We start from the raw sequence: 26,987 nt of genomic DNA, 5'->3' as shown, positions 1-26,987 counted from the left end.
AACAGCTCAAAACAGGCATACAAACACGTATGCTTTAGACTGAGGGATCTGGTGTTTTATTACGGTGTTTTGTGCCCGGTGGCACCATGAATGAGTTGATCTGTAACATGACAGGAGGTGGTGGTTGTCTGAATTATTTGGGGGTGAGGAGACAGTCACAGGCCTCCCTACTTTAGGCAGAGACAGTCAGAGCACTGGTCTAGCAGTGGTGCTTAGCGAGGTGGGCTGCGCCATCAGTCACAGAGGCTTAGGGAAAAAGGCTGTGATTCCAATCCGAAAGGTGTGGGAATTCTAGATTAGTAGTCTGTCCTCTCTGGACAGCTAGGCCTGTCTGTGTCCAGTTTCTGTCCGCCTGTGTCACCCAGAGAACGGAGACCTTCAGGGAATGGGGAGACACCTGTTATGGAAATATACCTATCAAGGAAGCCATGAGAGAGAGCTCTCACCTGAGTAAAAGAAATCTGATGAACCCGGTGCGAATGAAATTCATCATAAACCTGACAGAAGTCTTTTATGTATCTTTGCTCTTTTGGGAATCCTGTGTGACAATCCAGCAGAGCACCTGACCTTTGGGATTCTTTGGGTAGAGCTGGCCACCCTACGGGATTGGCTTTGGTTTGTCTTGATTTCAGGAATCGTTGTATTTCTGTGTGGGAGAGATGAATGAGGTTTGGGTAGTCTTATTCTAAATAAACTCTGCACATCTGTGTTTGTAGTATAAGAAATGATCAATGTCAGTCTATTGCAGAAGTGATGTAGTCATTTTCACTCTGCAGGTGAGAGAACAGACCCCACCTGTCCTGGGTATGACGCACCTGTTATAATCTCCAGAGTTTGTCCCTTTCCTTATTATAGAACCAGGTGGAAATGAGGGAGGCAAGGATCGCATTTCAGAGGCTGAGCAGTGTGCGTGTTTCTGAGTGCAGCAAAGTGTGGAGCTGTGTATATTGGGGTTACTGTGAGTGTTGTTGACTTCAGTGTTCCTTGCATCACTCCCTCCCAACCCTAGACACACACCTGATTACAACCTTTGTCAGACAATAACACACACGCCTGACCAGAGCCATTGTCACACAAACACACATGATCAGGGCCATTGTTACACAAAACACTCACCCAGCTGATCAGTGCTATTGACACACATGCACCTGATCAAAGCCATTGTCACACACAATACATATACCATGCACGTCCAGAGAGAACAGCATGAATTTGAATCCCAGTGTACATGTACATATGGCAGATAAAATGCTCTCACACACCTGATTGTAGCCATTGTCAGATTGTCAAATACACACAAATCTGATTAGAGTCATTATCACACAAACACACACCTATCAGGGCCATTATTACACACACATGCACCTGATCAGAGCTATTGCATACACACTCACCCCTCTGATCAGAGCTGTTGACACACATAGGCACCTGATCAGGGCCATGGTCACACGTACATACACAAACTGTTCAGAGCCGCTGTCATACACAATGCACATGCGGCTAATCTTAGCCATTGTCACACAAAACACACACAAATGCACCTGATCAGAGCTATTGAAACCCCCCTCTGTTCAGGTGTATTGTCACGCACACAGGACTTGCTGCTCATGCAGGGTGAACACAGATTAACAGGTGGCTGACAAAGAGCAAACAGCATCACGTATTAAACGAGTCAGAGCCAGGGCTGCATGTTAATAAGGATGGTGGCTGCGTATCTCACCAACAATTAGCCTCCTATTTACACAGCTATCTCCTGTTGCGCTGTGAAGAAAACAAACCTTTCTCTCCCCTTTCTTTTCATTCTGTGTGCAGGTAGAGCAGGACTATACTGGTAGTCCCCTTCTCTTTCACGGCCTCTATATTGTCAGTCGTGCAGAACACCTGCCCTGAATGAATAAAATCATTAAAGGCGATAATAATTTCATGTTCTTTTACTTTGTCTTCCCAGAATGTCCGAGGGACTCCTCCTGTACTGTAGGCTTGCCTCACTGTGCCTCTATAAGAGAGAAAAGTGGTTTGATGTCCCTTATCATTAAAACAGTTGACAGGTTCCATCTGCAGAGTACTGGATTAATGGCCCACCCTCTTTTCTCCTCTTCCAGCGAGCATCTATGTCAGGCCCTGTGCAACACACAAGGACAGAGCCGCTCCAGACGATGGCAATGTTTGTGCCTCCTCGGTTTTGTGCCCGGTGTGGCGTCTGTACCTCTCGGAGGTGGCTAGGCCTCAGATGCCTCTTGCTCGCTGGAGCTGTAGGCTCACACTCTCTGTAGCGGGCAGAGTTGGAGGTTTGCAAGGCTCATCCTGGTGATTTATTTACCTGTTTACTTCCTTGCTGAGCGCGCGATCACACATTTCACAAGCCAGCATCGTTCCTGCACCGGCACGCCATTCCAATTAATTCCAGATCATTTTTAATCACAGCGAGGAATATACCAATTATTAAAATGGACTTACTGTACTTTGCTCTATGTGGCAAAATACAAAACAACAAAAGCAGGCTTGATCTGAGGAAGAGTGTGAACGGTAGGAACATTACGAAATGGGTATTAAGCTAAGCTCTCAGAGGCCTGACAGCTCACAGAAGTCACAGACTGCAGAAAGAATGAATTTTACAGGGGCCTCTGGATCGCTGTTTCCCAGATCGCAGTTTATTGTACTGCACCATGGAGAGAAACGTGTTTGGGCAGGGTGCGATCATGCTGGAGGCGGTGGGAGGGAGGGAACGGCATGACGCACACCGGGGCCACACTGCAGTGAAGGAAAGCGCAGGGGCTTCTGGGAGCCTCAGCCAGTCAAGCTTTTCACTCCGGGAGCAGCGGGAGCTTGAGGGCCCAAACCCCGGGTTCGACCCAGGGTTGTTTTACTGGCCTGCTGTGGTCGCGGCTGCTCGGGTGGGCAGGGCGCTGTTGGCACAGGATGGCTGGCCGAATCTCTCTCTTGGCATTGCCATGTGCTTGGCACCCGCAGGCTTCCAGGAGTGACCACGCCTCCAGTTGATCAGCGGTTCTGAATCCGATGGTAGTCAGTAGTCCGCAGTGACCATTGACAGGGCATGCTCTCAAGGGTGACTTTAAACTGACTTAAAAGGAGGTTAGACATGTCCGTGGTGCGAGACCCAATGCGCTGTTCTCCCCTCCCTCTCAGCACACGTGCTGCTTTCAGTAATAAGCTAATCACTGATGCCATGCAATGCATTTGCTGAAAATCTGACATGTAGAAGCATGTACTGAGCAAAATGTTTAAATATTGACGCAGGCTAAATGCTTATAAAGACCGCAGTTTATTTGTGTTGATACAATCGGTGATCTGGATCATGCAGCTCATTTGGAAGAAAGGGGAGTTTCAGTGCCGCCGCATTTTTCTGATTATGTGAAACGCTGCTGTCTGCCTCTTCTGGTAACCGACACTTGATTCGGGGCAGCACTCGTCTTCTGAGCTCAAGCCTCCACAGCTTGGAATTAATCTCTGTTATGTTTCTAATGCAAACACACGGCTCGCGCAGTGCTAGCAAACACAGCTCGATAAGCACATCCAGGCCGTCAGCGCGGGGATGAGCACAAATGCGGCGACTCGTCGGGCACCCACCGAGCACCCCCTCCATGTGTCTCGATCCCACTGCCTGTGTGGGACTCACAGCTGTACAGGAGAACCCACCTGCTGGACGAGAGGCAGCAGAGGTGCGGGGCGGTGAAGCATACAGACAGAGGTCCGAGGCCGCAGGTGGGGTGGCGAGGTCAGGAATCAAAGCGGGGCACCGGAGACAAAACAAACCTAGGAACTAGCGAGTAAGTAGAAAGCTTGAGAGACTCAGAGAGAGCTCTGCAACGGAGCCCAGAGCAGAGTCTGACCGGACCTTAAGTACCCCCTTGAATCACCCAGACAGGCGAGATCGTAACTGCCTCCAGGTGATTCAGGTCTCCTGTCCACTGCTGTCCATGGAGCCAAGCACTAGCTTTCCCTGCAGAGCAGCAGCCAGGGCAAGCCTGACATCATGGACTAAAATACACCAAGCACACATCGTTCTTATTTAGCAATTAGTGTGTCACTGTCCGGTAGCCCTGGCTTCACAACTATCTGTGGGTTTAAGAAAAGCCCACACGGGTTGACGTGGCGTTCCTGTGGGCATATGGCATGGCGAATGGTCAATGCAAGACACTGGTGGGTACAAAATGGGCACATTTAAAATTGCTCACATTCAAGCGGGAGAGGTGGGGTTCTGCAGGGCTCTTGTGACTGTGTAAGGATCACTGCTGATTGTACCTGGGTCAGTTCCTGTGGTTGTGTATTCAGCTGCAGGTCCACGTGGACCATCGCAGACAGCCAGCAAGTTTGGGGCCGGCAATGGTCAGCGGGTGTGGCTGGACGCTGGGAGCTGCGAGCTGCAGTGGAGCCAGGGAGAGTTTCCTATATTGTGTTTTGACCCGGTGAATGCCCTGTTTTCCAAACGAAAACATTTAGGTTAGTCTCTTTTTATTGTTATTGTTCTGTTTGAGTGCCCTGAGGAACAAGAGATTTTACAGGGTGACTTAAAGGAAGAAGACATTAGTAAAGGAAGCAAGTGGAACCAAACATATGAATAGGAAATGTTACATGTTACATTAGACAACAGGTCAGGGCCAACAGCAGAATAGAGCAGAATTACATCAGCCCAATGAAACTGTAAAGGCTTACATCTCCAGTGTTATCTCACAAGAACAGGGATGATCAAACACCTGGGCTTTTCACCTCAAACCAGGGCAAGGCTTTGACACAGTTCAGGGGTGTAATTGACTTGTCTAGCTTGGTAATAGGTGTTACGGAAGGTCGTGACTACTTGGTCATTAAAGGTCCCACGACATTGTTTGGAAGAGGAGGGGTGTTCACCCCGGTGTTCTGGCTAAATTACACTCTCGGTGGCACAGTCTGGCCTCCCTACAGCTCCCCCTTAATCCACCTGGAGCAGCAGTGTCTGTCTCCTCCCCTGAGCTGCTGTGCAGTGGGACAGCTGTGTGTCTCGCAGGTGTGGCTGCTCTTCACCGGGGGAGGAAGCAGGTCCTCTCTTAGAGTCTTAGATCCTCAGCCCTGTACAAGCTTATGCAAAATATAAGAACATAAGAACGATTCCAGCCTCTTAGGTAGTAGTGAATTGAGGATCGGAGGATCTCATCCCACTGTTACTTGAAAGAAACCAGGTTATTGGCTTAACAACAACGTTGGAGATTTTGTTTTTAATCTTGACTTGAGCTGTATGAAAGAACCCGTCTGCGTGGAGGAGCGGTTGATTTCAGAGTGTCCACCAGCTCACCTGGCTGGTCTCTGAACGTGTCCTTTAGGCACTCTGCCAGCCTGAGGTCCTGCCGTCTGCAGCAGCAGGTGCTGATGAGCCATAGCTTGCACACACTCTCTCATTGCGTACGCATTGTGCTGGGAGCAAACATCTTCCAGTACGTGAACAACCCGTGGTTTTACCCCCTCTCGTACCAAGATTGAGGGAGGCTTGGATCCAAGATGCTGCGTTTAATGAAAAGGAAGTTCCGTAGAATTCCGCACAAGGAAAAAAATTCCTCAGGGTCTCGTTGTCGCCGGGCTAGGGTTTCACCGGCGTTCCAGCCAAAATCAATTCTCCTTGAGACAGAGCGGAGGTGGGGGCGGGGAGGTGCAATGCGATAGCTGCCCCTGGGGGAGGGATCGAGAGACAGCTCCCATGAGCACAGGACGACTCACACCTGTCTCCCTCTCATACGCACACATGCCGAGACACAGCCCCTGTCCCGGGGATACAAACTGCTGCAGTACAGGACCTTCACAGCGCTTAAATCCGCTCCTGCCCACCACCCTTCAACACATCTGTTCAACACTAAAGGAATTCAGTCCCTTTGGCCTGCCCCTTGATCTGTCCTGCCTTGTTTTGACACATCCTGATTCAGTTCAGCATGCGTAGTCTGCAAAGGAACAAGTAATAGGTTTATTCTATGCTGAAAAGGGAAGAAAGAAAACACAACGTTTCGGCCGTGGAGCCTCCTTCAGGTCTTCTTCTGACACCTGAAGAAGGCTCTTTCAAAGCTGAAACGTTGTGTTTTCTTTCTTCTCCTACTGATTCAGGTTTGGTCTTATCATGAGCTCCTTCCAGGGCTCTGGCGTTCCTGGTTTCTAATGTGGCGACCGAATGATGTGCGCAGTGTGCTAGTGTTACCAACTGTCTTACTGTAATATTGCTCCCTGCACTTTGTATTCTGCCCTTTTCTCTCTGGGGTATTTAACAATGTCATATTAAATATGGATAGAATTTCCTTTCACCTGAGTGCTGCTTTCAGGATTGAGTGTAAGTTCCAGGATCCGGTGTGTGTGTGTGTGAGAGGGTGCAGGAGACGGAGGCAGCACTGCTCCAGCAGACGTGGGGCCGTCCTGACTCGCAGACTGCTCCCTGGAGACGTGGCGGGGGCGCACCGGGGGACAGGATGAGTAGGGTGGGGCTGTAACATGTTGCCATTCTCCGTAATCTGCCCTTGGGGGGTGTGATCATGGGTTCTTAAGCAGCCAAAGGCGTCCTGGTTTACTTTCAGGAACTTCAAACAGCACAGATTCCTGCTCTGTAACAGCAACCAGAGTTCCAACAGTGCACCGCACTGCAAAGTGACTTTCAAACAGTCCAACCTGTTACACTTACAGTATGTCAACTTAGCGGTTTTGTGCTCATACGTGCTACCTCATGTTTTCCTGATTGTAACCGTTTCAGGACTCCTTGGCCAACACAACAAGTGGTAGCTAGCACCCTGCACCCCACAAGAGGCAGCCCACTGATGCTAAGCAAGTGTGAGCCTGGCCAGTACCTGAATGGGAGATCTCCAGGGAAAGCTAAGGTTGCTGCTGGATGAGGTGTTTGTGGGACCAGCAGGGAGCGCTCACCCTGCGGTCTGTGTGGGTCCTAATGCCCCAGTATAGTGACTTGGACACTACACTGTAAAAAGGCGCTATCATTTGGATAAGAAGTAAAACCAAGTTCCTGACTCCCTGTGGTCATTAAATATCCTAGGGCATTTCTTGAAAAGAGTAGGTGTTACCCAGGTCTCCTGGCCTTTGGCAATCATGAACTCCTAATCATCCCCATCTCTGAACTGGCTTCATCACTCTGTTCTCCTCCCCACTGCGAGCTAGTGTGTAGTGAGCACAGGTGGGTGCTACACTGCTGGTGGTGGAGGGGAGTCCATCACCTGTACAGCGCTTTGAGTGGAGTGTCCAGAAAAGTGTAAGAAATTGTATATGAGTGTAAGAAATTATTCATTAAGTAGTATCGGGCATTGTGGTGGACCTGGAATTAGAGTAAAATAGGAGTAGCATGGCCCCTGTGTGATTTTGATCAGATCAGCAGTCTAGCCTTGTACAAACGCAGAAATGACCTATCTCCCTCACCAGCTGCTGACTTGAGGTCACCGCCGCTGTCGTGTCCATCCCCAGCGCATCAAGAGTTTTTGGAACTTTTTGTACCAGTTTTGTTTCCTCTCCTTTTCTCTCTCTCACTCTCCCGCCCTCCCTCCATCGCACACAGCCTGAGCCACATCTGCCGGTCTCCGAGAGGCCTGTCCTGACACGAGTGCTTCTCTCCTTCTTTCTGGCCCCCTTGAGCAGCAGCACCAGTTTCTAATGGAGATTACTTTTGGTCTGTTGAGTTCGGTGTGCGGCTGTGCTCTCGCCTTCCCCCTGTTCTCTCTGGGCTGCTCAGCCTGCGTGCTGCTATGGATTTCCCTCTCTGCCTCTCTCCCTCACTCCTGGCTGTCACTTCAGAGCTCGTCTCCTCGCCCCTGCACTTTCCCGGCTCTCCTGACGAGAGGTTCTTCCCGGAATCAGGACACGGTGTGTCCCAGGAACAAACCGCCTGTCCTATTACCCCCCAGGGCACAGCTTAGTATAGGATGTGGGGGGGCTGGTGTGTAAGAATGGAATTGGACTGTGGGGTGCAACATTTGACTGGGGTGCTAGTTGTAGGGGTCTACGGCAGATGGTGTAGGAGACTGGGGTACTAGTTGTAGGGGTCTGGGGCAGATGGTGTAGGAGACTGGGGTACTAGTTGTAGGGGTCTGGGGCAGATGGTGTAGGAGACTGGGGTACTACTGTAGTTGTAGTGGTCTAGGGTAGATGGTGTAGGAGACGGGGGTACTAGTTGTAGGGGGCTTGGACAGAGGCTGTAGGAGACTGGGGTACTAGTTGTAGGGGTCTGGGGCAGATGGAGTAGGAGACTGGGGTACTACTGTAGTTGTAGTGGTCTAGGGCAGATGGTGTAGGAGACGGGGGTACTAGTTGTAGGGGGCTTGGACAGAGGCTGTAGGAGACTGGGGTACTGGTCGTAGGGGTCTGGGGCAGATGGTGTAGGAGACTGGGGTACTAGTTGTACATACTGTGGTAGAGGCTGTAGAAGACTGGGGTATTAATTGTCGGGGTCTGAAGCAGAGGGTATAAGAGACTGGGGCAGGGGGTATAAGAGACTGGGGCAGAGGGTATAAGAGACTGGGGCAGGGGGTATAAGAGACTGGGGCAGAGGGTATAAGAGACTGGGGCAGAGGGTGTCCTGGGCAAGAGGCAGTGTAGTGTCAGGGTTTGTGTTGATCCCTTTGCAGCACATTCCTCATCGAGCGGCAGTCGTGCTGCTGTCTGCAGGGGCCAGCTTGCATTACACAGGGAACAATGATGGTTGTGTCTGACACAGCAAACAGCCCAGGCCAGCACTTTTCTCACCAGCTTCACCCACCTTGAAAACCAAGGAGAGTGACCTCTAGCAAAGCATCCTCTCTCACTTCCTCTCGCTTTCTCTCTCTCACAGCTCTCCACTCTTCCCTCTGTTTCCTTCATCCCTCTTTTTCCCTGTCCTCCCTCTCCCCACTCTCCCTAATGTCCCTCCCTCTCTCTTCCCCTCTCTATTTTTGTCAGAAACAATCACTGGATTTTCCGTTTGAGTGAACAGTTCTGCCGCAGTCGGAGAGACGTGGGGAGAGGTGTAGAGGGGAGGGGGGTTGAGAGGGAGGAAGGATGTTTATGAAAGAACGAGGGATCTGAGAAGGGAGATGGAGGAGAGGAGAGGGAGGGGGGATGCTTTAGGAAACCTCTTCTGATGTGAAGCAGATCCCCTGTCTCACAAAAATGCTTTTTCTTATTTTGTATTGCCTTGTAACCAAAGAGCTGAGGAAACAAACTCCAAGGTTTTTCTTACATGTTCTGACAATGAACACCCTGCAGCCCTGCACTCCATCCACTGAGCTACTGAACACCCTGCAGCCCTGCACTCCATCCACTGAGCTACTGAACACCCTGCAGCCCTGCACTCCATCCACTGAACTACTGAACACACTCCAGCCCAGCACTCCATCCACTGAGCTACTGAACACCCTGCAGCCCTGCACTCCATCCACTGAGCTACTGAGCACACTGCAGCCCTGCACTCCATCCACTGAGCTACTGAACACACTGCAGCCCAGCACTCCATCCACTGAGCTACTGAACACACTGCAGCCCAGCACTCATAGCACTGAGCTACTGAACACACTAAATCCCTACACTCCATCCACTGACCTACAGAACACACTACAGCTAACCACTGAGCTACTGAACACACTGCAGCCCAGCACACTAACACTAGAATACTGAACACCCCGCAGCCCTGCACTCCATCCACTGAGCTACTGAGCACACTGCAGCCCTGCACTCCATCAACTGAGCTACTGAACACACTGCAGCCCAGCACTCCATCCACTGAGCTACTGAACACACTGCAGCCCAGCACTCCATCCACTGAGTTACTGAACATACTGCAACCCAGCACTCCATCCACTGAGCTACTGAACACACTGCAGCCCAGCACTCATAGCACTGAGCTACTGAACACACGAAATCCCTGCACTCCATCCGCTGACCTACAGAACACACTACAGCTAACCACTGAGCTACTGAACACACTGCAGCCCAGCACACTTAACACTAGAATACTGAACACACTGCAGCCCAGAACTCTGAAATTGAGCTACTGAACACTCTGCAACCTAGCACTCTTAATGCTGAGCACCCCTCAGCACAGCACATCTGATGTAGCCCAGCACATCTGCCTGTGTGTGGGAGAAGAGAGCTGCCAAAGAGAGCTCTAAATAATACATATTGATATACGCATTTCATTTATTACTAAACAGAGAATCTTAAAATAACATCAGAGGCATCTTCAGGGAGAGGAGAGAGGGTTTTTAATCTCCAGTTTCTTAACACACGTGGGCACACACACACACACCAGCACACTGAGTTCTCCGCAGATCACCCCCAGACAGACACACACACACACACGCTGGCCTCAGGCTGCCAGTCTTCAACAAGAATTTTCTCAGATCCCTGATTTGCTCCTTTCCTTCCCAAAGCAAGTGCAGCCCATGTCTTTCTCTTCCTCTCCTGGTGGTTAATGAGTGTTTGGGGGCTGGGTGGCGTACGGAGCCGCTCGCTGCCTGCTTGTCAAACAGCCTGTCACCGCAGAGACTGCGCTGAGACGGAGGCAGAGCCAGGGTGGGCTGAGCTCGTCGTGGAACTACAAAGGTGTGCATTCCTTCGGAGAGCTGCTCCACTGCTCTCGCTCGGTCTGTCTCTCTTGCTCGCTCCCCCCTTCTCTTTTCTAAATTTGGAAAGAATGGGTCGTGTGTGCGCGTGTTTGCATAACGATTGCACTGGTTATAAAAGACCAGGAACGGTATCGGCTCCAAAATCCTGAGCATTGCAAGCTTTTCTTGGGTGGGGGTCCCCTTCTCAAGAAATCACTGTCAAGGATACCCCCTCCTGGTTCACATACACAGTCAGCTTGAGAGCGTTCATTCTGGATGCAGCCAGATTGGCAGTGGAAAATTTCCATCGTTTTAGGGAACAACCTCCCCACCCCCTGAGAGCCCACAGAGGATCCGCAGACACCTGCTTGGAAAACACCTGCTCTGGTCCATTCCTTGCGTAGGATAGGATTTTAGCAGTTTCAGTTTTGAATTGGTTTCCACAGGGTTCTAAAATTGGGGCACTACTCTTCAAGTTGGAGATAAGGAGGTGGAGCAGCATGACGGCACAGTGGGAAGCATTGCTGCCTCGCAGTGCTGGGGTTTAATTCCAGACATAGGGTGCTATCTGGGTGGAGTCTGCACGTTCTCCCCTTCTCTAAGAGAGTTTCCTCCAGGTGCTCTGATTTCAATCCACACCACCCTGGTAGGTTATTTGGCTTCTGGGGAAATTGGTGCTGTTGTGAATGTGTTTGTGTCTGTGTGTGCCCTGCAATGGACTGGTGTCCCATCCAGGGTGCCAATAGGGATAGGCTCCGGCTCAGCTGAAACTCCGTACTGGGTGAAGCACATGGAGAATGAATGGATGTTCTTCAGAGTGCTCTGCTTTACCCTGGGTCTGACTGAGAATACTGGGGCTGGGGAGGGAGAAAGAGTTGAGAGGAAGAGAGAGAAGGGGAGCATGAGAAAGAGGTAGGGAGAGAAAGACAGAGAGGGGGAAGCATAAGTGAGAAACCTGAACAAAATAGAAATGGGATGAGAGAATCAGGGAGAGAGAACGCTGTGCTTGGAGTGCAGCAATACCACATGGAGAAAAAGAGGGCTCTGCAATTAACACTTTTAATGTCTAATTAGTGAAGCGAGCGCTCCCAGAACGCAGTGTGGGGGCGAAGGGTAGTGGGGCATGAGCAGGGCGCCAGCTGTCGGCACTGCAATCACGATCCGCTCCCCACTCCACTCTGGAGACGGGGCTTGTGATGATATCCGCTCCAGCATTCCCTCCAAGTCCCTTTCAAGGGGAACAGAGGAATGTAAAAGAAAGGAAAAGGATCTGTTGTCCCAACTAAGCGCGGTTTGAGAATGTAACTAGTCTTCACTCGAACCTGGCGCGGCTCTTTTTGCTCCCAGTCTGCTGGGGGGGCTGACCTTAACGATAGCATTTGCTAAAAAAGTGACCAGTCTTGGAGCTCCTCTGCAGCAGAGGTTAGAATGGAAATTTCATTAATTTGCTAATCAAGTCCTCTGAAAAGACTTCCAATAGCTGGAGCAAGCTCCAACCGCGCACTTCTAAATAAACCATCAAGCGGGGACAGTGGACTTTTAGATACATTCTGCAACCCATCTCTGTAGATTTTTCATTGTCTTATTAAGCACTGATTATGTTTCTTTACGATCTCTAGGAAAAAAAAGTTCCATGGTGATTGGCTTGTACTGATCTTATAAGCTGCCATACAGAGATATTCAAAGAGGCAGGTTACAGGTTACAGAAGACTAACTTCCAGACGTTCAAAAGCAGTGCTGTGAGCATTACAGGTGAAAGTGCACATACTGTACACACAGCAGAATGGTGATCCAAGTGCATCTCTCACCTGTCGAACTGTTACGAGATTAACTCGATTGCCAGTGATGGCCAGCTCTGCATTTTTCGAGAAATTTCTAGCACCTTTAGAAAGACTTACAGTGGCATTCAATGCATAGAATATGCAAAGAGGTATTTAAAGGAAGAGGCAGATTATTGATCAGAAGCAATCAATGCTTAGACCAATTGTTTAGAGAGAGATTCTATCTTTAGATTTTGATTCCTGTGTTTTGTGGAGTAAATGTTCAAAATAGAACCTAGAAATTGATGTCTTTCTGATAAATTGATGTATTCAATATATGTGATAAATTGCTTTGATTTGGTCATTGAGATAGGCTATTTCATTACTACCACTGTTCATGATGCATTTACAGTATGTGCAGTTATGTGTTTGCACTCATTGTCAAACATTCATTGAATGTTTTAAGTTATAGCCTACATAGCACATTAAAGGTGTGAACGTCCATTCTGTTGATGTTGCTCCTCATTAAAAGGGCTAAACCTGTGACGTTAGTACAAAACTAAAAAAGGTAGTGAGTTCCAATCCCATGTCATCCCTTGAGCAGGGTACTTTCCTCAGGTTGCTCCCATGAAACACCGAGCTGTACGAATGGGTGCAAATGTTAAAATCCCTTTGAACAAAAGCATCGTCATAAATGCAGCTTCCCTCTATAAATACATTTACATGTAAGTGAGAGTGTTTGTGTTATTCCTTGTGCATAATTTAAATACCAGTTCAAAAATACAGATATTGAAAATCAAGACTCTTACACAGTGCAAGTGTCTCAGAAGGGCAGAGTGTGCTCCAGGCGTTTCAGAGGGAGAGGAAAGGAGGACTGGAGAGAGGGGTAAGAGGGAGAGAGCGGGGGAGATGAAGACGCCGAAAGAAGAGCAGTGGGTATGAGGAGGGAAAGGGAGAGAGGGAGGGGCTGCGCTGGCTGCAGCTGCACAGCCGGGAGAGAGAGCTGATTCACATGCGCGGCACGCCGGCCCAGCGATAACCATCTTTCTGCGGTGCGCGCCGACACGCTGTTTGTTCAATCATCTCCTGCTGCAGAGAGGGAGGGAGAGGCGAGGGCACAGCCCGTGAGGAATAGAGAGAAAGAGACCAGGGAGCTGTCTGAGGGAGAGGACCACGGGCACAGAGTGTGAGGGAGACGAGAGAGAGAGACCAGGGAGACTAGAGAGAGGCAAGGGAGACAAGAGAGAGAGACGAGGGAGACAAGAGAGAGAGACGAGGGAGACGAGAGAGAGAGACGAGGGAGACAAGAGAGAGAGACGAGGGAGACTAGAGAGAGACGAGGGAGACTAGAGAGAGACGAGGGAGACAAGAGAGAGAGACGAGGGAGACTAGAGAGAGACGAGGGAGACTAGAGTGAGAGACAAGGGGACAGTTTGAGAGGAACAGAGTGAGAGACCAGGGACTGTTTGAGGGTCAAAGGACTGGAGCTCTGTTTCGCCCCTTTTGCTCAGTGTGGTGTCTCAGTAGCCAGCTGATCCCAGAACCTCATCCCGAAGCTTCTTAGAGGGAATTGGCTTCAAGGGCAAAAGAGACAGGAAAAGAATAGGCAGCAGAAACGGACACAACTGTTCCCCTGCAGGGAACTTCCCAGGCTGCCTTCAAGCTTCAGTATTTCAGGAAAAGCTAGGCTGTCTTCCCTTTCACTCCGGCAGTGCAAGGGGTTATTAAACTTGCTCATATCCTTCCGAAATGCCCTTGACAGGCTTTCCTCCTCTTCCTCCTTCCTGATGAAAGGTTGGTTCACTGACTGCACGCCGCAGTGTCCTCTTTCTTGTTCGGATGTGGCTCCGTTTCCTGGCGGCGCAGCTGACTTCTCCCCTCCTCTCTTCTGCCGTGACTTCTCCTCTGCTGGCAGTGCAGCTGCAGTTGCAAGGAAAACCTGAATTCCCAACTTCCACATGGGACCATGGGCAAGCTTTGTCCGTCCGGACAGTGGCTTCGTCCCTATGGCACATGCAAGCCATCACAGTCACAGACGGTAGTGCCGCAGCTTCCAGACCCGTCCCAGACAGCTATCTCTCCTCTCCTGTGCGTCCGTGTACCTCTGCATTGCTCTCTCACTCCACGTTGCAGTCATTCGAATGGCTCGCTCCAGGGGATCATCAGCCCATATACAGCAAATATGGATGGAAATGTTTTTGCAACCAGTGAAACATTAAGATGGAAAGGAGATGTGAGAGTCCTTTCTGGATGAGGAGGAGTATCTGAAGCTAGTGAAGCTTGTCTGGGGGCCTGCACGCCGAGAGAGGCAGGGGCAGTGGGCTGTTCTGCTGGTTGATGCTCTGTGCTGATTAGGAGGCCTGCTGTACCATAGGATTATTAACCCCCCCCACACACACATGCAACACAGTCTTCCCTTCCCAGCTCCCCACTTCCCAGTCCTGACGTTTATCCCCAGCCCGCGCGGCCACAGGAGGCTGGCCCATCTTACAGCGATGCGGTGCAATTACGCAGATTGTATTGGCCGTCACTCAGCGGCTCGTTTACATGCTGATGGCAACGCCAGGCTCAATCAGGCCTTTGTGTGTGAAAGAAATGGGGTTGGGGGGGGGGCTGAGCTGAGCACACAGTGCATTAATGTCAAAACAGGTCTGACCCCACCAATCCTCTGTCTCTGTAGAAGTCAGGGAGCAGTGTGGCTTGATGGGGGGGGGAGAGCCTGTCCTTGACTGTAGTGACATGGCGGTTATGGAGCAGCGGAAATGTGCTGAGTCAGCACACACTCGCTGCGCGTCACTGAGAAAGCTGCGTTCTTTTTTTACTCACGTTTTTCATTTCATAAAAGCAGAAGGTCGGTGGCAAGGGTTGTGTACGAGTGAGTGCTGGGGGCTGCGTGTGTTTATCTTAGTGGAGGAGGTGAACGTTCAGACTCTCAGAAGCAATCCAGGTGTCAATCCAGAGACTGGAGCTTTAACCCCTTCCTCTCCCCCCCACCCCTGACCTTGCCTCTACCCTCCCATGAAATGAGCAGATCATTGCGCTGAGCTCTTCTCCTTCAGCTGTTCTTCATGTTACACCTTCTCCCTTCAAGCACTGTGTATTACACATACTGTACATTTCAGCCAAGCAGTTTGTCCCTGACCAGGGCGGTCAGGCCTCATGCAAACCTGCGATGGCTTATTGCTCCGAGTGTCTGATGCAGCGAAAGTCCTGCCTGTGTCCTTCAATCATTTTATTGAAAGAGGGGAGGACACTGCTGCCAGCATCTCGACTCTGATATGCACCTACAGCAGGGTGTCTTGTGAAGAAAATAGTCCCATTAAGGGAACAGAATTTCCATTAAAAAGAAAACCTTTCTCTCCTCTGAGTGGAACATCCAGTGTTTTTGGCATCACTCACTTGAAACCCTCCCTAAGGCTTCTGAATTGGGGATTTTTTGGTTCAGATTGGGCCCAGGTGTCCTGGTGCTCTTCTGGAATCTGTGGATCCCTAAGTGCAGCTCTAGTTGTCCTGCACTTCCCAGTTCTCTCCGTAGTTCTTGACCATCGAGGCAAAAGGGGCAATTCCCTTTCCTGTCAAGGGTAGTCTCTATCTGAAGATACTGCTCACAGGGCAAATGTTTTTTTTCCCCCAGAAATCTGGAATTGTATCAGTCAGCCCCAATGTGGAATCCCCAGCTGTGTTTAAGGCTCGGTTCTCTGTAGCAGCTCTGGATTGAATGAGACCTAGTGCCTGCGACACCCCCCCCCGCGCAGAGCCAGCCAGCCCCGGGCCTGCGTGAGCTCCGCCGCTCCTGGATGTGGGAGGAGCGGCACATCGTCCTGTGGTGCCATGGTAAGCCCGCAGGCGCCAGGCACGGCAGAGCAAGGCCCCGTTCTCTGTAAAGCCAGGAGAGCCCGGGGCGACCAGTGCCAGTGTCTGCCCTCGCAGGGTCTGGGGCAACTGGAGCCACGGTTGCAGAGCTCGGCCTGCGCTCTGAGAGAGCACCTTACCAGCTCGTGCCACTCCAGATCCTCAGAGCAGCATTAGCTTTAGCCTGGCCTCAACTGCAATCAGAACCGCAAAGCACTACTGTAGACAGTACCTAAAGAGGCATGGAAGCATAACCAAAGTGAATGCTGTATGCACAGCTGTATAAAGCCCCATGTTATCCGACAGCAATTCCCAAATTCCCCCTGCACACAGCATGACATATCCTGTGTGTACCAGTCGGGCTGCTCTGTGTTCATTGAGTCTGAGGGAGTTCTTTGTTGTTGATGTTATTATTTCATCTCTGGTACTGAACTACAAAAACTCTCTGTCTTGATGTACTGTGCCTTGGCTGGCATGACTGTGATGAAAATGTCTTTACTGCTTCTATTATTATTTTCTGTGAAGGGAAATAATTATAAGAAGGTTTCCTTACACTTGTGCTTTGTACCACAAAAGACTCTAAAGTTCTTTGCACATATGAGGGGACCCACTTTACTCACAACTGAAGAACAGGCCCACTGTGCAGGAACTCGTGGATAAGAGAGAGTCACTGCTGCTCCAGGGGGGTGAAGGGGGAGCTGTGGGGAGGACAGACTGTACAGGACTAGAGTGGACTGACTGTTTCTGGCATCCAGCAGGCATTCTGAGACAAATCCCCTCCACAATGGGTGGATTTAGCTTGTAGTCCGGTGCTTCCTGAGTGTCAGTTGTGCAGGAGCAGGGCAGTGGGAAGCAAGGCAGGGAATGTTCCTGCAAACCCGAAACACTGCGATGCACTGTGACCGGACAGGGAAGAGTGAGTGTAAACTGAGTTCTTAATGATAAAGTCACTGTCCATTCCGAATGTATGCCTAAGATACAATAGTCTTCTATGAAGCTAAAAAGCATATATTCTTTAGTATTTTTACTTACATTCAGCAAATGTAGCATATTTTATGTGACCTAAAAACACAGCCCAGACAATTGGGCTTAACATCTTTGGCTTTGGCACAGTAGATCATATCCATTTAGAATTGTTCAGGGGTAACAGTAGGTTAAACAGCCCGGTATTGACACCACGGCATTGCATCTGTGAATGCATCTGGTCATGTGTTTCTCTTCTTTTAAACTCCCAGAAGAAACTGGAGAGCCCCTAAGCTGCGACGCAAAAGGAAAGAGAGAGAACTGGTTTAGTCCTCCCCTCCACAGCTGGCTGTGGACCAGAGAGGGTTTCAGCCCCCATTTTGGGGTACATAGCCAGGGTCTACCCTTGTAGAATGGAGGGGCTCCTGCGGAGGACAGGATATTTTTCTGACTTCTATGAAAGCCAGCAGGGCATAGGCGGGGCATGGCCTTGCAGCAGAGATAGGGATAGGTTTTCCAGAAAAGCTCTCAAAGCTGGAATGTGCTTTTTCTCTTTTCGTGGAGGATAGGAGGACTGAGAGGATGGCGCCCCAGGCCCTGGCCACCTGCGCTGGGTGCGGAGGTATTCGGTGACATTCTCCCGGTTGTCTGGGAGATCGGGAGAGAGTGCCTAGGGGCAGTAGAGCATAGAGAGGGAGAGGAAGAGGAGGGCAGAGAGAGAGGGAGAGCAAGGGGCCCTGGGGGCTTATTGGCTTTCCAGAGCTGGATAGAGTGAAGGAAGAGGAGAGAAACAGAAGAAGCTTTGGTTGGAAATACAGATGAATACAGTATAAGGAAGAAATAAGAGGAAGAAAGGGAGAAAATGAAAGAGTTCTCCTTTAGCAGTTTGGGATTCCACAGTTAATTTGGAAAGTAGTGTCTGGAGGCACCTGGTCATTTATACAGGAGTTATTCACCTCAAGATCAACGGATTGTTTTCGACAGTTGTGTTCCCTCTCATTGGTGCTCTGTGTGTGTATGTTTGTGTATGTTTGTGAGCCTAGCACTTCCGTAGGAACATCTGATGCTTGGTCTTGTTTCCCTCCTCTTTGTGGGAGAGCCCCGCCTCCAGGGCGTCTAATCCGCTATAATTACCTGGCTCTCCCGGTGCAGATCCTGTCATCACCGGCTTGACCGACACAGATTCCTGTCCTGGTGTTGGGAGGCTCCTCTCACAAAAAGCCCAAAGGAACTGTCAGCATGTCCGTTTCCTTGAAAAGGTACCTGAGATAAAAGCTCTAACCCAGCAAAACCAGATCTCGAGCAATAAAAGTTTATATGGGTATATCTTGGATATGCATGCTTGCTATTTCTTTGCCCCTTGTCTTAAAAAAGGATGAGGTGTCCTCCATTGTTCAGTAACAATGCAGTATATAAAAAAATCTAATATATGTAATAAAAAATATAATGCTATATGTAGAAGTTTTATTAACTCAGTCACTGTCACAGCTTCTAACAGTCCTAACTCTGGTGTTTTTGCTGCAGATTACTACTTAATTGTTTAACTGAACTTTTACATGAAATAATTGTTTGAATTATTGAATCAATTATTTGCTAAATTAAACTTCTTTTAATGCCAGGGTCTGTTCTCTTTTCCAGATTTAAAAATTAATTCCATATGTTTCTGAACAATCTGAAACCTGCAACATTTTAAAAAGCTAAAACAAATTCTAATTAATAGCTACTTGTGGAGTTTTGTAGTCAGATGCAGGTGCCAGTGGTGGTTTGTTATTTATTCCACGATTAGGCTGTCCCAGTTCCTTCCCTTTTCGGTATGAAGTAAAGTCCTTTGGTGTCTGTTCACTGTGGCGGCGCATTGAACCTGCACTCAGGGGTGTGCCTGACATCAGCGCCGGCTCACCCCGACTCTGCCTGTGATCCCCTGCCTGATGGCTTAGCCTGTAATCTATGTAAACATTCTTACAATCAACATTGGTTAGAGACACAGGACTGTAATCCAACTCCTTCCCCTGCTTTCCCCACCCCAGGCTTCTCTGTGCTGTTCACCTGCCTGCTGGATCAAGGAGTCTCTCAGACTGGATAATCTGCTCCAGGGGTGTGATTACAGAGCCAGACACTGTCATTACAGGGAAAACACACAGGTGTGGGTTTCAGCAGAGTGTCTCGCTCATGTCTGTATGTCTATACCACAGCCTTACGTCTGCATGTATGTATTTATAGGTTGCTTGTTTTCTGTCATGTTTTCACCTTAGATTCCCGTCTGGACTCTGATCTCATTCAGGGCAACTTCAGATTGCAAGATGAAATAATCATGTGCAGAGTTTTAAAATCTGTTCAGCTCTGCACCGCCTTTACAAACAATCACACACTCTTGAACTGAAACCAGTTTTACTGTAGGAGTTAGTCATTACTGCACCACTTGTCTACAAATGTGTGTTTTATTAAAAATTGCTTTGGAGAACCTGATCACCTCCATGGTCTGCTGCCAGGCTGCACAGATTGTGGGTGGAGCCCCACATTACATGTAGGTGGGCCTTAAGCACACCTGCCTTAGACAAGTGGTGGCTGGTTGGCTTGGAGTCAATCAGTCACTGTCAGGTATGCGTCTGCACACACCCTCCAGCAGCGCCTGTTACACACCTCCGCTTCACTCGGAGAAAGGCGTGCCCTTAAAGCATGAACAGTCCTGATGCTTTTAACATAATTACTGACAACAATAACAAGCACCGCACCTTGACAGCACAAAAGATCGAGCAGAAGTGGCTGGCGAGGGTGTGGGTACAGACAAGTCCTGACTAATCATGAAACTGTTGAAAAAATGTTTTTTAAAGAAGCAAGTTGCTCTTTACTGGTATTGTGAAAAACTTGCACTATTTTGGAGATTTCTTCCATTTAATTTTTGCTTCATGGGGTAGAGTGATCTACTGAGTACTGCTCTGTGTAACTCAGTGCTGTAGGTCTGTAGTGTATCCTGCAGTGTGTTAGAGCACTGTACTGAGTACTGCTCTGTGTAACTCAGTGCTGTAGGTCTGTAGTGTATCCTGCAGTGTGTTAGAGCAATCTACTAAGTACTGCTCTGTGTAACTCAGTGCTGTAGGTCCGTAGTGTATCCTGCAGTGTGTTAGAGCACTGTACTGAGTACTGCTCTGGTTAACTCAGTGCTGTAGGTCTGTAGTGTATCCTGCAGTGTGTTAGAGCACTGTACTGAGTACTGCTCTGGTTAACTCAGTGCTGTAGGTCTGTAGTGTATCCTGCAGTGTGTTAGAGCACTGTACTGAGTACTGCTCTGTGTAACTCAGTGCTGTAGGTCTGTCAGAGACCTGTCAGAGAAGTTTACTGATTTATGCACAGTGTAGATAAGTAAATTAAGTGTATACTGTATTCTACAATGTGTTATTACTCTCTGCCTAGTAAAAACTAAACAATGGAAATTTATTGGTAGTTTTCTGTGAGTTCAGTCTGTTCCATTGTACGACAGTGGGCAATTAATCGTCTTGCACACTGATACCAATCTGTCCTAGCGGGGGCCTTGTGCAATGTGCACTGGCACACCCTGGCTGTCTCTAAGAGGGACTGTTTGTTTTCTTGGGTGTGCTAAGTGAAAAGTGACTGTTTTACAGTAACCTCCTGCTCACCGAGCGTCCTCTTGAGCAAGACCTGACCCTAACCCCGACCCTACGCCTGACTCAAACCGTGATGTCAGGGTGCTAGCTTGGTAACCTTAATCCAGGCAATCGGCCGTGAGTCCACTGTGCAAGACAGAAGTGGAAACTGTAGTTTATATTACAGTCTAGCCGTGCCAATCGCTATTTTATGGACTGTGTATTCCGGTCTATCACACTGGAGTTATTGAGGACTAGTTCACAGATTGTGGGGCCCTCTTCTGCTGTTTTGGGGTACTGTGCACAACTGTGATCTGTCTTAGAGCATCGCCTTGGGGCTTTTCTGCGGATAAATACCAGTTTTTGTGCTCTTTTGGGCCCTTAGTTGTGGTGAAAAGTGAAATTGGCCAAGGCCCTAGCATGAGAAGCAGATCGGAGTGATGTCTGTCAGTGTCCAAGTGGAGTGGCTGGATAGGGGGAAAAGTGTACAGCAATCTTCTATTAATATTTCACAGCTTTTGTCATAGCAATTATTTATTACTTTATGTAGACTATCATTTCACATTTTATTTTATGGACCACATTATTCCCTTACGTTATCTTGGTTAATTACAGGCATTGTAGGCCAACAGTTAGACTACCCTTAAACCTATTTTCCCCTGAAAACTTCTTCTTGCTGGGCGTTGCGGTTTTGCTGATAGCAGTAATTTTCCAGAACATGATCCTTGTAATGGGTGAGGTTGTGCTGGATCTGTATCCTTGCTATAATTATCAGAGTGTGTGTATGTATGAATGTGTTGTCACAATGACTGCTGGTTTCATGTTGTGTAATGAATTTTGTGGTACACTCTGTGCACGATCTAGAGGTTAGGCCTCATTTCGAATATCCTGATCAACCGCAGCTTCAAGCTCAGAAACTGGTCATCAACAGCGCCCCCTGGTGGTAGAAATCTTCAAATCCTGTGAGATCCTATGCCCCCTGTAATCTGAACACACTCCTGCCCTTGTGCTCTGAATTGACGTCAAGGTAATTACGTTAAATTGGACAAATTAATTGGTAATTTCTGCAGTCCTTGGGCTCAGCTGTATGTAAAATAGTCCTGAAATTTCATGAAGTTGGGATCTAGCAGCACCTGGGACATGCTGCTCCCTTCTGCATCACAGCACCATCTACCACTCTGTCTGTCACTCACTCACAGACTGTCACACACACAATCTCACCACTCACACAAAATCACCCCACACACACAATCTCACCCCACACTCACACTGACACACACACAATCTCACCCCACACACACTGACATACACAGTCTCAGCCCACACTCACATTGACACACACACAATCTCACCCCACACGTATACTGACACACACACTTACCCCACACACATACTGACACACAATCTCACCCTACACACACTGACACACACAGTCTGAGCCCACACTCACAAAATCACCCCACACACACAATCTCACCCCACACACACAGTGACACACACTCAATCTCACCCCACACACACAGTCTCAGCCCACACTCACACTGACACACACACAATCTCATCCCACACACACTGACATACACAATCTCAGCCCACACTCACATTGACACACACACAATCTCACCCCACATGTATACTGACACACACACTCACCCCACACACATACTGACACACAATCTCACCCCAAACACACTGACACACACACAATCTCACTCAACACACACCGACAAACACACAATCTCACCCCACACACCCTGTCTCCCCCTACACACACTGACACGCACAGTCTCAGCCCACACACACACTGACACACACAATCTCACCCCACACATTGACACACGATCTCACCCTACACACCCTGACACACACACAGTCTCACCCCACACACACTGACACACACACAATCTCACCCCACACACACTGACACAAACAGTCTCACCCCACACACAGTGACGCACACACACATTTGTAATCACGTTTGTAATGAAATTGAGCAGTCTGTCTATACAATAGTGCCGCTGGGGCAGGGTGGCTCAGTGGGATCAGAGCAGTCTTTGTCATTCAATCTCCAGCGCCTCGCCCTGCTTTGTCTTCTCCGTGTGATTTTCTCTGGCCCAGTTCATTTCCGGTGGCCTGTGGTCCAAGACACTCCTTTCCAAAGACTCCAAAGGAGATGAAGAGACAGTATGGAGGAGTCGTAGATCAAGGGAATGTGGGTGCTCATCCTCACCCCCCGGGGTCACGCAGCAGGCGGTGCTGCTACAGAGGTGATCAAGAACCCCCTCATTAAAGGCTTTTCAGATCATTGTAGCCGACAGTGAAATATTTGTGTGAATAATTGTTCGTAATGTTGTTGTGTTTCAGGTATATATTTGGCAAATCGAAGTCAGTAACTTGGGAAACATGTTTCCAAGAGGAGTGGTGCATCTCTCTTTCTGTCTGTTCATTTGTCCGTCCACCCATGCATCTGTGCTGCTCCGTATTTAATGTATAAAACTGGCCAGTGTCTATTTTTTTATCTTTGCTTTCTTTCTCCTCGTGTCCTTTCCCATTCTCACCTGATTTCCTTTGTTAGGGCACTATACAAACACACCCCCACCCTGAGGTGCCCTTCCCAGACAGGGTGACACCCCTTATTCAGCCTTTTTCTTTTGTTGGCCTTTATGTCCTCTTTCTGAAGCCGGTCAGCCCTGTGGCTGTGGTGTCTGTGTAGTGAGGGACCCGTGGGAGGAGGCGTGTCCCATCCCTGCTTTTCCAAGCAGCCCGAGGCGACGTCCCACACGGCACAGCTGTCTTCCTGGGAACAGCCCCTCGGCCTTCTGACTCCCAGTGCACACCCAGCACCTCAGTGACTGCGCTGTGCTCTTCGTTCTCTGAGCTGGGGAAATCACACACTTCTATCTGTGCCTGTAAAAAGACACTGCATGTAGTGTCAAAGGCATCTTTTTGTGGCAAAACGCTGATGCCAGTACCAAGGAACACAGCCTGTGGTCAGCATGTCCCGTATGGGCATCTGAGTGGCCTTTCCTTGTGTCTTGTGGATGGAAGCCCTCCTGGCTCCCTCTCAGAGAAGCCCCTGTTAGTTCTTCATCCCACAGAGCTGTTCAGTAGTGCAGTCACTTGAACTGCTCATCTTCTCCTTAGATCCACTCTCCCATTTCCAGTCTGCCTCTGGAAGGCCAGAAAGGGAGAATAGCGTGAACCACAAACCTGTCCCTCATATACAGACACCCTGGTGCGTGTAAGTCTGCCTGACCCTTGACAGCCAGACTTCCAACTTCACTTTAATCAGCACTGATCACCTTCCACAATGACACACCAGACTCTTATAAAGCCCAAACTGGATAATTCGAGGTGTGTTTCATTCACACTCAGACAGGCAGTTCGCACTCAAACAAAGCCTCCTGTCTTCATTACCCGTTTGAAATTAAGACCTTGGAAACACCTAGAGAAAAAAAGCAGTGTGTCTAGGAAACTGGTCTCATGGACATCTTGGCGGTGACAGCAGTTAAATCGGCAGGACTATGGGCTCCTTCCCAGCCTCCGCAGCTTTGATCCCTTATGGAAGGAGACAGTTCTGCCTCCTTTATTACTTTATTGCTCGACCACAAGCAAAAAGGCCTCAGTGCCTCTCACCTCACTCCCTGGTCATGGGGCTACAGTGACGTCTCTCTGCCTGTCCCAGGGAGCCCGCGTGTACCCGCCATACAGTACCACATGGGCACAGGCTCTTGGAGATGCCCCCTGCCATAGCCGTGCGCGTCTCGCTCTGCAGGGCCTGAGGGGTGGCGTGTGTTTCAAGCCGCAGGCGGCGTCTTTTTCCCGACTGCCAAGAGAGCCCGGTCTGGATAAACCGCCACCGCACACTGGCACCGGGCACCTCCCGCTTGGGGGAATCTCAGTCTAGTTCGCCGTCTGGTGACAAGCGGCGAAAGCTGAACCTGGTCTCCACACCACCGGCGGCATCCGTGGGCTCGTGGGCTCGTGGTTGTGCTGGGCCGGCGCCCGAGATCCCGCCGGGGCTGTCCGTGATGGTGGTGTGGGAGTAGAGCTGATAAGCGGATCAGCGGAAATAACTTGTAAGCAAAAATTGGGGGGCGGGGGGTGGGAGGTTGGGGAGCAAAACAAAATGCAACACTGCGTAATGTGATTCTGCGATCCAAGACCCTGAAGAAAATTGATTTTCGCTGCTGCTGTTGTGAGCGTTTCGTGTTGGTCTGCAGGGCTGCTGGCACACAATGGCGGCCATGCGTCACCCAGGTGGAGACTGCCATTTGGCTTCAGTAGTGGGGCGCCTTCTGTAAAATGTAAATGTGATTTGTAATCCCATATATAAAGCAGATAGGCAATTAACATTTGCTCGTTTGTTGCTTGGTTTGAGCTTAACATGGACAGAGACTTGCTGCATCCTTGCCTGTGATGGGTTTAGCAAACTAGCTGCTCATGACTGTGCGGGTCTTTGCAGGCTAATATATGTAAATCTGTCTGCAGATTTGTTTAATCGTGAAATGCAACAAATGCGAAATTATCGGCTGTGTGCCAGTCTTTTATACAAGAGCTCTGCAGCGGGTGAAACTGATTGAAACGGATCAAATTGCCGTGAGGTGGAAGTGTAGTGGCTCCCTGAATTTAGTTGTTTTTTGGGGCATGGTTTATCGTCATATTATCACTCTGAATAAAACAGAACCTGAAAACTCCGTCAACATTCACCTGAGTCGAGCACCCCAGCCACCACTGCACCCTGACGTCTGGGGCGCCGCTGTCCTGCCTGAGGGGGGGTTCGCAGCTGGTCATACTGCTCACAGCAACCCCAGCCAGCAACACGGGGTGTCCCAAATATCTGAGGAAATCCGGGGAGTCCCGGGCCCCCTCCCTCTTCGGACATCTTGTCTGCTGCACTCTACTGTACTTGTGCTCTAGGCTAACGTGCACGATGCAGACTTTCTTGTGTGTGCGTTCGTAGTCTCTCAGGTCTCCTTTCAAAACCACATTGTTATTATAGCGTCTCAAAAGCAGAGTGAACTGTGGTAGAAGCATAAAATAGATGCAGTCACGTAGGAAATCCTTAGCAATGAAAAATGACTTGATCTCAGCATGCTAACACCATGGTGAAGAGTGCCACAGCACTGTGCGAATGTTCCGTTGTGCATGTCAGGAGGGCTGCTTGTATAGTCGAGCTCTGTGTGCAGAGTGCATATAAAGTCATTTGGCCTATTAAAACAGCAGGTTTGGAGAAACTGCGCACGGTGGAGCAGCAGAACACAGTTGGGATAAGCGAGTGCTGGGACAGCAATAGTCCATGGCTCAGGGTCACACCTCCCTGTGCTGCTGCGGACCAGAGGGTCGCCTCTGGCTCTCGTGCAGACGCACAAGATTCCATCATCCCACAGCGGTCCTCTATAGCAGCAGAGTTTGTGAGAACCCTGTACTTGTGTGTGTGTGCGTGAGCACGCAGTGACCAGTTCGCTGTGCTCCCCTGCCTTGATGGACTGCGTTCTTCACCGCGGCCGATATGATCAATAGCAAGTCTGAGGCCACGCGGCTCAGCCCTGCCTCCGGTGAGATGAATGGAGCTGTACAGCGTGCAGGAATAACTCCTGCGCTCAGCGACCTGTGAAATTCCCCTTTGAAAGGTTAAAGCTGCAGAGGCTGTGGGCTCAGGGGAGAAGGTGGAGGAGCTGGGAGTGTATGCGTGTGAAGGGAGGGGGTGGCGTCCGCGGGTCAATACAGCCCAGTGTTCTCACAATGATCGTGCTGGAATCCGATAAGCTATTAAGTCACCATCGATCGGCTCGTTCCCAAACATTTGCATTAAAAAAGGAAAGAGAAAGAACGCAGTCTTGTCCGCAGCTGTTAGGCAGACAGCTGGCTTTGCAAGTGGAGATGTGTGTGTAGGCCTGATGACAAAGTACCCTGGCTCGCTCTCCTTTCGCTGATCACTGGGAGCCAGGAGATGAGCCTGCTCCGTGCACACCGGATGTAGCGCCACGGCTGCCCCACCAATTGCCCCTTTGCGTGGGAGGGGAAGGGGAATAAGCCCCTACAGCACAAGCTTTGCTGGGCCACAGCACAGGAACGGTAGGACTGCAGCAAAGCATGATGGTACCGGCCCCTGGACTGTAGGCCAAGGTTACTGATAAATGCCACTCATTAAACTTGAAAGCCTTGTTTATTCTCAGAGTACTGGACGGTTTGTCAGCCTGCGTTTGTCTGGGAGTCCCCTTTTCCAAAAAAATGTCTCGGCAAGGACCCCCCAAATCAGA

General features: G+C 49.6%; 1 protein-coding gene across 3 annotated transcripts in view; it reads left to right on the top strand.

Annotated features, from left to right (window-relative positions):
* The window catches only part of znf385a (zinc finger protein 385A), an 84,061-nt gene that overhangs the window by 14,088 nt on the left and 42,986 nt on the right, over positions 1 to 26,987 (top strand). The window contains exon 1 of one of the 3 annotated variants that reach the window (XM_069187204.1): positions 4,387 to 4,461. The exons of the other annotated variants lie outside the window; for them this stretch is intronic. The gene's annotated coding sequence lies outside the window, so the exon portion shown is untranslated. Of the gene's footprint in view, positions 1 to 4,386; positions 4,462 to 26,987 lie in introns of those variants that run through there. 3 annotated transcript variants of the gene reach the window in all.

Source organism: Lepisosteus oculatus, chromosome 1 (genome assembly GCF_040954835.1).
Source record: "Lepisosteus oculatus isolate fLepOcu1 chromosome 1, fLepOcu1.hap2, whole genome shotgun sequence".
Classification (NCBI taxonomy): Eukaryota; Metazoa; Chordata; class Actinopteri; order Semionotiformes; family Lepisosteidae; genus Lepisosteus; species Lepisosteus oculatus.
The sequence above is the reverse complement of the archived record's forward strand: the minus strand, read 5'-3'. Positions and strand labels throughout refer to the sequence as shown.